The sequence below is a fragment of the Lactuca saligna genome, chromosome 5 (genome assembly GCF_052625555.1).
Source record: "Lactuca saligna cultivar CGN05327 chromosome 5, ASM5262555v1, whole genome shotgun sequence".
NCBI lineage: Eukaryota > Viridiplantae > Streptophyta > Magnoliopsida > Asterales > Asteraceae > Lactuca > Lactuca saligna.
In genome coordinates, this window is record NC_136421.1 from 189,084,539 (window position 1) to 189,096,753 (window position 12,215).

The 12,215-nt window shown below is 35.2% G+C and overlaps 1 non-coding gene across 1 annotated transcript; it reads left to right on the top strand.

Moving 5' to 3' along the window:
• The first annotated feature begins 458 nt into the window (after positions 1-458).
• On the top strand, positions 459-565 carry LOC144998995 (small nucleolar RNA R71). The gene has a single exon (XR_013660525.1). It is a non-coding gene; the product is annotated as a small nucleolar RNA R71 (small nucleolar RNA).
• Positions 566-12,215: the final 11,650 nt, after the last annotated feature.

Consider the following 12,215-nt stretch of genomic DNA (forward strand, 5'->3'; position numbering starts at 1 on the left):
ACTTCTCCTCCTTAGCCTTCTTGTACTCTTCATACGGGAGCCACTCTTTCTTTGGTTTTTGCCAGTCTTCATCATATCGGTCTCCACTTGAGTAACATACTTGCACCTTTTTGTTGCCATTTTCATCCAAGTCGCAGTCTCTAGTAAGATGAGGCCCATTGCAATTTTCACAACCCACCCGAATAGCATGGATTGTTTGATCCATTTTATCCATCCTCATATCCATGGTTTTTAGCATAGCCATGACAACGGATAAGTCTTCAGTAGCTGCATATGCGACTCCCCTAGTAACATCATTTCTTAGGTTGTGGTATTCTCTAGAGTGCTTAGAGAATTCTTCAATTAATTCCTTGATCACTGGGGGTGGCTTTTTGGTGAGCGGGCCTTGCGAGTCAAGTAACTGCCTAGTTGTGACATTGACTCCATCATAGAAAATGGAGACTTCTTGCTTGGTATTTAGGTCATGATGTGGGCAGTTGCTTAGTAAGCTCTTGTACCTCTCCCAAGCTTCATATAATGACTCTCCAGCTTGTTGTTCAAAGTTAGCTATTGCTTTCTTCAGTTTGGCTATCTTGGAAGGTGGGCAAAAGTGGTTAATGAATTCTTCTTTCATCTTGGCCCATGTGGTGACTGATCCGGGGGGAAGCAATTTGAGCCAATCTTTTGCAGCACCTTTGAATGTCACTGGAAGCATGCGAAGTAGCTGAGTCTTGCGAGGCATACTTGGAACATTGAAGTAATCAGCTACATCATTAACTTCATCCAAATGCTTGTAGGCATCTTCGTGGTCTTTTCCATAGAAAGGAATTTCCTTGAGTTGGGCAAGTATGTGGCCCTTTAGCTCAAAAGTAGCAGTAGCAGGAATTGCGGGCTGCACAAGTCCCAGGACGGTGTCATCGCGGATCCTCTTCTTTCATTCTCCCATGGGTATTTCATCAATGTTAGCCATGGTATGAGCTAACTCGTCACCGGAATCGGAGTCGTGCCTGTACGTGGGTTCTTCTTCTTCTTTGGTGTCGTACTCGGTGTCTTCCTTGATCGGGTCTTCGCTTGCCAAAGATGCACTGGATGCTCCTGATTTTCTACTCTTCTTCTTCCCAAAAATAGTCTTCAAATTGGACAAAGGTGACTTCCTTGGTGTATTCGAGCTTTCCACATCTTTTCCTTTGTTTCTTCTCAAAGCGGATTCGGGATCTTCAAACGTGGGTACCAGCGGGGTGTTTGATCCGCTGGTCATGAAAGTCCTGAAATAAACAAGATAACAACGTAAAAAGAACAAAAAATTGTACTTAAAAAAATGAAAAATAAAATCTGAAACTCTGTTGTACTCGCCGAGTAGGTGCGAATGCACTCGGCGAGTAGTAGTGTTATTTTTAAAGAAATCTAAACTTAAAATAAAAACTAATTTTGATCCTAAAACCTAACTACTATTACTAATGTGCAATAAATTAACTTTGTGCCAGTAAACTCACACAAAGGGTCGAAAAAATTAGAAATTAGATAAATTATTTAGAACCGTTCGCCGGCAACAGCGCTAAAAACTTGATGTGTGTAAAACCAACTAGTTTTAATCCTACTTTTTATTAATGAGTTAAGCACACAAAGGCAGTGACCCTGTCTTTTAGTGGTATAGTTGGACAAGTAGGGTATCGAACTCAGGGAATGAAAATTGATCTAATAACTAATTTTAACTAAGCATATAATAAAAGTCAAAAGGGTTTTTCTCTAGTTTTATAAGACTAGAAACTTAAAAATAGCAAATAAAACCATTAACTAACTAACGATTAAAACAAATGACAAATTCACCAATTCTATTCAAGGGTTTCTGTTTAGGTTCAACTAGTTCACTCCTATGGTTATTTTTATGACAAATTAATTATTATTGGTTACCAGCTATAGTGGTTAGGTTCATGTTCATTACTCCTAACCCTTACACAGTTAATTAATTCAAGTAGTGGCCAATTATTTAAACTAACTAATTCCCTAGTTCAATTATTTGGATTAAATAAGATTTGTAATTGGTTAATCAAGTTGATATTTTAATTAACCTCTTGTTTGTGGGTTCCTCAAACAAGCTCATACATTAACTTACCTATTTTCTAATTAATCTTAATTTCATATTCATTACTCCTAAGCATATGATCAAGTGTTCACAATACATATGAGGTTAATAATCAAGAGATGTTCATGCAACTTAATTACCTTCCAATTAACAGAAAATAGTTGTCATCAATGCATAAGGTTCTTTAACAAACTTAATTTAATAAAATCACCAAATCATAATCAATCAAAAAGTATATTATAACCATAATAGCAAATTAGTCTTCCCAAACAGAAACTAAACGAATTTAGTTCATAGTCATGATAAAAACAAACTCAATAGTAGATTTAACTAAGCTAAACATCTTAAATTCCTAAAGCTAAGTGGAATGATTAACCTAATTTCCTTGATTCTTCCAAGGATTGAAGATTAGGGTTCCTTAGCTCCTCCAGGGATTCTTTGTCGCAGGTTCAGCTATCAAAATTGCCATAAGTCTTTTCCAATCGGATGATGGGTTGGTATTTATAATTATCCCAAAACAGGGTGTACTCGGCGAGTAGCAGACCCAACTCGACGAGTAGGTTCTAATTATCTGTCTCAAATCAGGAGTCTTGACTTATCTTCTGGAATCTTCTCTTGTACTCGCCGAATATGCTCGAGAACTCGCCCAGTAGGACTACTTTTGCCCTTCATTCTTCACTCATTGGTCTTTAATTACTTCCCTTTGTTCCTTTTTACTCCCAAGCATGTCTTATGGACTAAAAACAAAATTTAAGCATTATTAAGTACCTTTTGTCCACATTATACACATAATTAGTTAAAAATGAATAAAAATGTATGCTAAATAATTAACTAATTATGCACATATCAATCCGCCGTGATCCCTTGGTTCCTTAGCTGAGGCAACTGCACTCTTGTTATCGCATAAAATCTCCATAGGCTCTTTTATAGATGGTACAAGTCATCACTCTCAAGTCATCACTCCCACCAAGAGTAAGGACCCAGTACATAGTCCACCGTAGGTACTTAAGAATGTTCTTCAGCGCAGTCCAGTGATCCTTTCCAGGATTCCCTTGGTATCTTCTGACCATGCTCAAAGAAAAGGCCACATCAGGGGGAGTACAAGTTATAGCATACATGATCGAGCCTATAGTTGAAGCATATGACACTCGGCTCATCTCAGCTATCTCATCCTCTGTACTTGGGTTCTGAATCTTACTCAGTTTAGTGTTACTCTGGATCAGTTAGTCACCTTTCTTGGAATCCTTCATGCCGAACCTATTCAACACCTTATCCTAGTAGGTAGTTTGATTAAGTCAAATTAGTCTCTTACTCCTGTCTCTCAATATCCTTATCCCTAGGATATAGGAAGCTTCTCCAAGGTCCTTCATAGTGAAACACTTCCCAAGCCAGGACTTAACCTCCTGCAAGGTTAGGATGTCATTTCCGATGAGTAGTATGTCATCCACATATAATACCAAAAAGCTAACTATGCTCCTACTAGCCTTAACATATACACAAGACTCATCCTCGCTCCTCAAAAAGCCAAAGTCTTTAACTTTCTCATCGAAACAAAGATTCCATCTGCGAGATGCTTGTTTTAATCCATAGATGGATTTCTCAAGCTTATACACTCTATTAGGGTACTTTGCGTTGACAAAACCCTCAAGTTGACTCATGTAAACATCCTCAGCCAAATTTCTGTTAAGGAAAGCAGTTCTGACATCCATTTGCCATATTTCATAATCATGAAATGTAGTAATGGCTGGCATTACCCTAATAGACTTAATCTTCGCTACTGGTGAGAAGGTCTCATCATAGTAAACTCCTGGAGTTTTAGTAAAGCCCTTCGCAACCAGTCATGCCTTATAAGTGTGTATATTCCCATCCATGTCGATCTTCTTCTTGAAGATCCATTTGCACCCGAATGTCTTACATCTCGGTACATTGTCAACCAAGTTCCAAACATGATTGTCATACATAGACTGAATCTTGTTGTACATAGCCTCTTTCCATTTGGCAGATTCTGGGCCTGCCATGGCTTCCTTAAAGTTGTTAGGTTCATCGAAATTTATCAGTGTACTATAACTGATAAACGCATCACCTTCTGTAGTAATATGAAGACTATAATAATTCTCAAGTAAATTCCTAACTCTAGTAGAACACCTCAGAGGTACAAACTCATCAATCAACTCAAAAAGAATTTCCTCCTCAGGTGGATTGCTAGTGTTTCAGGTTCCCTCACCGCTTGACTCTTGAATTTCTTCACGATCAATTTGCATCCAATTGTTTCCTTGGCTTATGAACTCTCTCTCATGAAATACTCCTCTCCTCGCCACGAAGACAACATTGTCACTCGTTCTATAAAAGAGATAACCAAAGGATTTCTATAAGTAGCCGATGAAAATACACTGCTTGCTTCGAGGTTCGAGTTTTCCAAGAGTCTCGCGCCTCACAAAAGCTTCTCAACCCCAAATCTTGATGTGGTCTAAAGTGGGAAATTTCCCAGTCCACATCTCGTGAGGTGTCTTGGCAACCTATTTTGGTATGGACTAGATTAAGGATATGGGCAGTAGTCTCTAAGGCATACCCCCAAAATGAGATAGGCAACAAATCTCAACACATCATTGAACGAACCCTATCTAACAAGGTTCGATTGTGCCTCTCAGCCACACCATTCAGCTATGGTGTCCTAGGAGGTGTCAATTCTGAATCAATTCCACATACCCTAAGATAGTCAAGGAACTCGATACTAAGATACTCACCACCCCGATTGGATCGGATCATCTTTATCGTCCTACCCAACTGATTCTCCACATCATGCTTTAAACTCTTTAAATTTCTCAAAGGTTTCTAACTAATGGTTGATTAAGTAGACATAACCATATCTATTGTAATCATTAGTAAAAGTCACATAGAAGCAGTTAGCATCCCTTGTGGAGGTTTTGAAGGGCCCACACACATTGGTGTGTATGAGACACAAAAAACCTTCACCCCTAGTACAAGTACTTGTGAAGGGTGACTTGGTCATTTTTTCAAGTAGATAAGATTCACAACTATCATCTGACTATAAGTCAAATGACTCCAAGACTCTAGCCTTTTGGAGTTGGCCTATATGCTTCTTGTTGACATGGCCAAGACGAGAATTCCACAAGGATGCCTTATCCAAAATAGTGGAAGAATCGATATGCAATATATTATTTCCTAAGTTGTCTACAACCTACATGGTTGTTGGGTTTTGAGCATTCTAACACTCCTAAGTGTACATGCAACCCTAAATACCTTGGATCTATGTTTTCTCTATTATACATGCAATTATGAACATCCAAGGTATTATCCTAATCTAGCATACAAAATAATGAATATAACAAGATAGAATACATACCTCTTTGATGTAGAATGTTTTCATGAAGCTTGAGTGCCTAATGCCTCAAGTGTGACACCTCAAATGGTTCACACAACACCAAATACACTTGGAATAACTTGAGAGAAACTTGAACACTCCTAAAATCGGCTAGCCCTTTCTTATTATTCATAGTAGCCGATTTTTCCAAAGAATATGATCTTATATAGTTGTTACAATTAGGGTAATCCAAATTTTCATGGCCTTCCATTTCCTTGGATCCATGGGTTCAAATACACCATGGAGCATCCATGGACCATCCTACGGGTTTTAGCCCAACTTGATTATCCATGGAGCATTAGCCCACTATACAAGTATGGATGATTTACACAATCAACCCATATATTTAATTAGTCTTCTTTTGATCACTTAATTAATTATAGATTAATTCTTGATCAATACTAATTAAATAATCCTATTAATATATTAGAACTTATAATATATTAATCAACCTTAAGTGTTATTTCTCTCATTGTAGTCTATCCAAGTTTATGATTCCATGCAACCCAAATGTACCATGCAGAGTTGGGTCAAGTCTTACAAATTATAGTTATGGACTTAGACATTAATCCAACAATCTACCACTTGGATAAGTCTAAAACTATTATTGTGAATGACTTCAAAAACCGACCGACAATCGTAGCTCTCAAAAGCTTCTATCGAACTCTGACCTTGCCGATGATCTATGACCCTTGTTAATGACTTGTCCATTAGATAAGTGATCATACATTCCTCCATTCTAGATATCATATGGATTGAGACATGGATTGTAATCATTCTCTCTGTCCATCTGTTGTTTCTCGATTTCCGATTCATGATGACTGACTGATTGAACAAATCAAATCAGTCATGGCTTGGCCAAGCACTCACATGTATCATCATTAAATCATTGAGGGGCCTACAGATATCGCTTTTATTTGAAGGTAAAAGGAATGAATAAACTTTGACTCATATGGCTTGTTCTGCTACTTGTTGAGTCGTACACAAAGGCACTTTTTATAACATCGAGTTACCAATGCATTTTCGTGCAATCAATGTACTATCAACTCATAATAACAACTCATATCTCTAGGTTTGAAGAATATAAGATATTATCATCTCATGATCACTCGTGATAAAATCAATGAAGTGATTCAAATGAGCGCGGGTTGAATCTAATACTCAGAACTTATGAGCACTCATGAACATTGTAGTACAACTTTTTCCACCAACTTGGACCTCTACAAGCCAACACATGACAGTCTTGATTCATATCTACTTCCAGCATATGACCAACTGTGGATGGTTTGAATAACTTAGTCATTCCAAAAGAATAACCTATTTTATTCTGGAAGTCAAAGCATGCAAAATGAAACACAAGAATAATTGAATCTAATATGGTATCAAAACCTATGAACATAAATAAAATACCTTTTATTTATCACCATATGATTACACATTATTCATTGGATATTGTTTCATCTATCAACTTTATTCTTGAATTAAAACAATAGTTGTCCCATGCTCCAAGCATGTATACTATGTTTTCTAAACACTAGTCATGCCATACACCAAGTATGCATACAATGTTTGTCTATGACCCTTACTTTGTGAAATAAACCAATTGACCAAACTTTCAATGACTCTAATTTCACACTCCCAAATTCTTATGGAATATGCAGGAATTCCAAATTCATGCCATTTTACCTAAATCTGTTAGATTCTCAACTTATATGCACTGATTCTCTTGTAATGATTATGCACAAAGTCACAAAGATTTGACAAAAAAATTATAGAGCATTCCAAAGGAGATCAACTCCTTGGAAACATCCTTCTTGCATTAAGTTTCCTAATCTTATACATACTTATTGAATAACTTCCACGAATAGGAACATTTCCACATTCCCTTTTGGACTATCACTTCTGAACAAGAGTTACCTCTTTTCATAATATGTCAATATGGTCCTTCCAACAATTAACACTATACTTCCAACTGTCCCTGAGCAACCAATCTTTGGTAAACCTTAGATTGTCCTCGACAATTTCTTAATTATTTTAGTCATATCCAGTTCTAGACCTTTTCCCTTCTTAATGCCCCAGGTATCTAGAAAATTTTAGACAGGATGAATATACCACATGTAGTCGATCCTATATCCGAAGCATATGGGACACGATTCGTGATGTCTCACATAAAGACTAAACCAGTCTATTGCTATAATATTTTCATTTCTATTTGCCAAGTTCTCATAATTCAAATTATGAAAAGGGATGTCGTAATCATAATTGAAATTTAGAACGCAAATAATGAAACCATATATAGAGTTTCCTTATGTTGAGCCATTCCAACATGAAATTCATATATATTATTGACTAAATTTGATTAAAATCTCAATCTATGCTTTTAGAATTGAAATGAAGTATAATTTCCTTTCCCTTAATTATAGCAAAACAACTTTTTCAACCACTGCAGCCTCACGAATTGAAACTTTTGTTTTCTATAATTAACATTGCTAACTTGTAACATTTATCATAATTATCATGCTCCTACTAACATGATGATTATTAGAATAACACCTATACTCCCACTAGCTTTGACATGTACTCATAAATCATCTGGACTTCTAGAATTCAATACTTTATTGACTTTCTTACCAAAGTTTAGATTTTTGATACTAGATTACTTTGATAAAACTTTATCAAAATCATACACCTTATCTTAGATAGCTCACAGGTGTTTCTAAAGAATTTTTAAGAACTATGAAAAGGGATGTCGTAATCATAGTCTCAATTGTTTAGACCTTTTCCACTTCTCACAAGTCTAGGTTAGTGTGCCGGTTAACCACACACACTCCACTAATGAGTTTGATAATGTAAATATCACAATTACTATCTAGTTAATATTTACTTAGTGAAAGTGTTTCCTAACCATCATTTTCATGAATTGGAGAGAAACCTTATGACACTTAGATTTAATGGTCTATGTGTTCTTATCCATCTGAATTGTCAAAACCATAGTCACCCAAGACAAGGATAGTGAAAAATCCAAACTCATATGGATTGAACTCAATCTTAATTTCTTGCCACCTGGCAGCTCAAGGGGCTGCCATTGCTTCCAAGTTGTTATGCAACCAATTGAGAACTCTAAGAACCTATATACAAAGTCAACTTTAATTGGAATGGACACAAAATATGTCAACACGATAGGTTATAAACCTCAAGTCGTGTGCTAGTGAAGAACTTCACGTTTTATTCTTGAGTAGTTCTTGAGACTTTCAAGACCTTTAAGACTCCTACTGTCCTCTTGACATATAAGACATTCTTGTCAGATATTCAAGAGATAGTGCGGATTCTAATCAAGAAAAACACTTCAGACAATTGGCCTTAGTTGGTCTTTTTTTGTCTAAAACATCACAATTTACCAATTTCAAATGTACAAGAGTAGAAAACTTTCATTCTTACATTTGACAGGTGTTTTAAACCTTCTTTAACACATGTCACTCAAGTTACAATCTCGGAGTATGACTCTAAGAATTGTTTTGGAATGAAATCTGACTCATTTTCTTAATTTAACCACTTCAACAATTCATAGCTCCTCTTCTTAGCTATCAGAATGCACTTAGAGGATCAATTGCGATAAGGTCTCTTAATCATTAAGATGATCATCTGACATGATACTAAAGTACTCTGCCATCTTTTTAGATTTGAGAAACTTTTATCCTTCTGCCTAATTTGATTCTTCTTATTCGCTCTGCGATACATTGGAACCTTTTCCAATGTCTTAGAATTACACCTAGCCTTGTAAGTATAACCATATTTACCGAGCTTTAGTAAATTATGACGAATAATCTTATCGATCTTTTGTGGTGGACTTTGGCCAGTACACAAGAATGTGTACTCGATCCCTTATTCCTTCACTTAACTCACATATACATGTGAACAAGGAACTAGTCTTAATTTTCCAAAGATAAAAAATTCTCATTCATCATGCTATACAACTTACATGATTCCAAGTTTCGGTCCAATTGAAACTTGGGTGATGAGGATCCTTCCTTATTTGGTAAATTTAGACATTACCACAAATGAAAGAATCAATTTCATATTTCCACTCTTGCTATTAATGGAATCGTATAAGCAACAATTTTTTCCTCAAATGTCATTGTAAGGATATTTTAAAATAAATAAAATCATCATTTTTTCCTTTTATTTTAAAAACTTTGCAGAAAAACTATCCTTACAATGCAAAAGAGCATGAAAACTTTGTTGTTATCTATTCCTAAGCAATATATCATAACTCCTAAGAAGTAGCTCAAGAATCTAATCTTCAAACTATACGATAGAAATTCATCTACGCGATCTGATTCAACATATTCTTTCTTTAAGTTTCATCAATTTTCTTTGATTCTTACAAACATCAATATGCGACCCAGTCACATCATGTATCAATAATCTTAGTATAGAAACTTACCAGAGTTAGATAGTGGATTTTACCTAAACTAGGGTCAAACTTATTGTCTTTAACATCCTTAGGTAAAATTGGCAGCTTCGCAACTAATGCCCCTTCCTTTGGCAATATAAACATATGAAACCTTTGGTAATGGTACCGGTACTATCACATACTTAGTTTTTCTCTTTACCATTTGGTCAATCGAGTTGACTATGGCCGATCCCTTTCCATTGGGAAGAGAATGCTTTTTCTAGATTTCTAATATCTTCATTGTCAATGTCCATAAAGTTTTAGGAAGTTGATCTTAGCAAGTAGATTAGATCATTAAGGGTCTTGTCATAGTCTATTTCGTAGGAGTCCCAAAGGAACTCACTATGTGACTTAGAAAGTGATTGAACCACAAACTTTCTCAAGTCTTTGACATCCAACTCTCCCAGCTTATCAGTATGTGACTTCATTTCCAAGATATGAGCACACCTAGACATTGCCTTGCCAATAGGGCTTGAGTGACCTTGAACTTGTAGGACATAGACAATAATTGGAGGAGGTGGAGGAAGTGAAGTTCCAAGAGATTTGGGGGGATCATAGATGTCTAAACTAGACATATTTTGGGAGATATTCAAGAAGGTTGATTAAAAGTCCCTAATATAACACCCAATATCATATATTAAGGCTAGGACCCTACAAACTATTTTATAACTCGGAAGAGGGATGTCGTAATCCAAGCTATAAAATATTTGAAGGTAGGTGAATGACGATTCACCAATTTCCACCAAGATAAAGGAAATGTATTATTATGTTTCAATTGGTTTTGAAACTCCTAGATTCTTTTGAGATTCATTGAACTATTCAATGGCATGTTTCAATCTCGAGTGTACCCTTCAGGTTTTGTGACTGGGATGCCGAGGATCACAAAACAAGGTGTGAAGTAACCATGCAAATATATTTGGTACCCTTAATATTTACCCTTTAATCGATGTGTCAGTTAACCACACACGCTCCACCGATACTATGATAAATATTAAGTTACCCTTTGCCTTCCTTGTTAAGTCCAGGTTAGTGTGTTGGTTAACCACACACGCTCCACTAATGACTTAAAGAAAGTGCAAAGTGTAATTTCATGGATTAGCACCTTATTCACATTTTCCTAAGTAACTAAGATTGCGTATTTATAAATGGTTTAGTTACTTATTATTTATCATTAATACTTTTAATGAAGGGAGAATTCTAGTCCTTGTCCTACCCATTCGGCTAATGACCCTCCGCCGGTCAAGGAAGCGGAGGGTGAGAGTGGACACCCATTAAACTCCCATTTTATAGGCAGTAACCTTATACCCCCCTTATATACCAGCTTCGTGAATGAGGCCTAGTGACGGTAAGACTGACTTTACTCTTATACATATATATAAATATTATTAACTTATAATATTATAAAGTATAAGGGTTGAATTTTAACTTTTAAAATTCTAAGGGCTTAACTTGGAATTAATGTATTCATGGGAAAACTTTACAAATTGCAAAACTTGAGGAAAAGTTTTGAAACTATTCAAAACTATTTAATTCCATAACTTATGTGTTTAAAGTAGTTTTAACAAAAAAACTCTTCAAGTTCAATAACTTGAGGACAAGTTATGGAAGACTTTAAATCATTAAAGAATGTGACTCTTCCTTATTCATAACTCATGGATTTAATTAACGTTACACATTTTTTTTATTATTTAATGAAGAGACTCTTGAACCTCCATAACTTGAGGACAAGTTATGGAGTTATAAAACCATTTAATGAGGACAAGACTCTTCATTTTGTAACCTATGACAACTTTTATGAGTTTTAAGAAACCTAAATGTGACTTTTCATCTAACTTAAGGACAAGTTACAAAAACACATTTTAGAATCAACTCTTAGATTAAAATTGATTGAAAACATATTATCACATAATTTTCTATTAATCTAAATCAACTCATAAGATCAAGATAATTCAAAAAATAAATAAATAAAAACTTTTGCATTCCATAACTTATGGAGTTTAATGTGTTTGTTTAATGATGAAACTTTTCATGTTCCATAAATTAAGAACAAGTTATGGAATTCTTTAAAACATTAACCTCAATTTTTGTAACTCCATAAAAAAAAACATTGAATCAAATTTTTTTTAAACCTTTTCATATCCATAACTTATGGAGGTTTCAAAAAACTCTTTAGATCAAACTCTTAAAACTAATAAAATAATCATATCATTTTATCTTTTACTAAATTTGACCTAATTTAACTCATATAGCAAATGATTCAAATTTTACAAATAATTATTTTTTCACAAAAACAAGTATTTATCTTAGAATTTGACAAA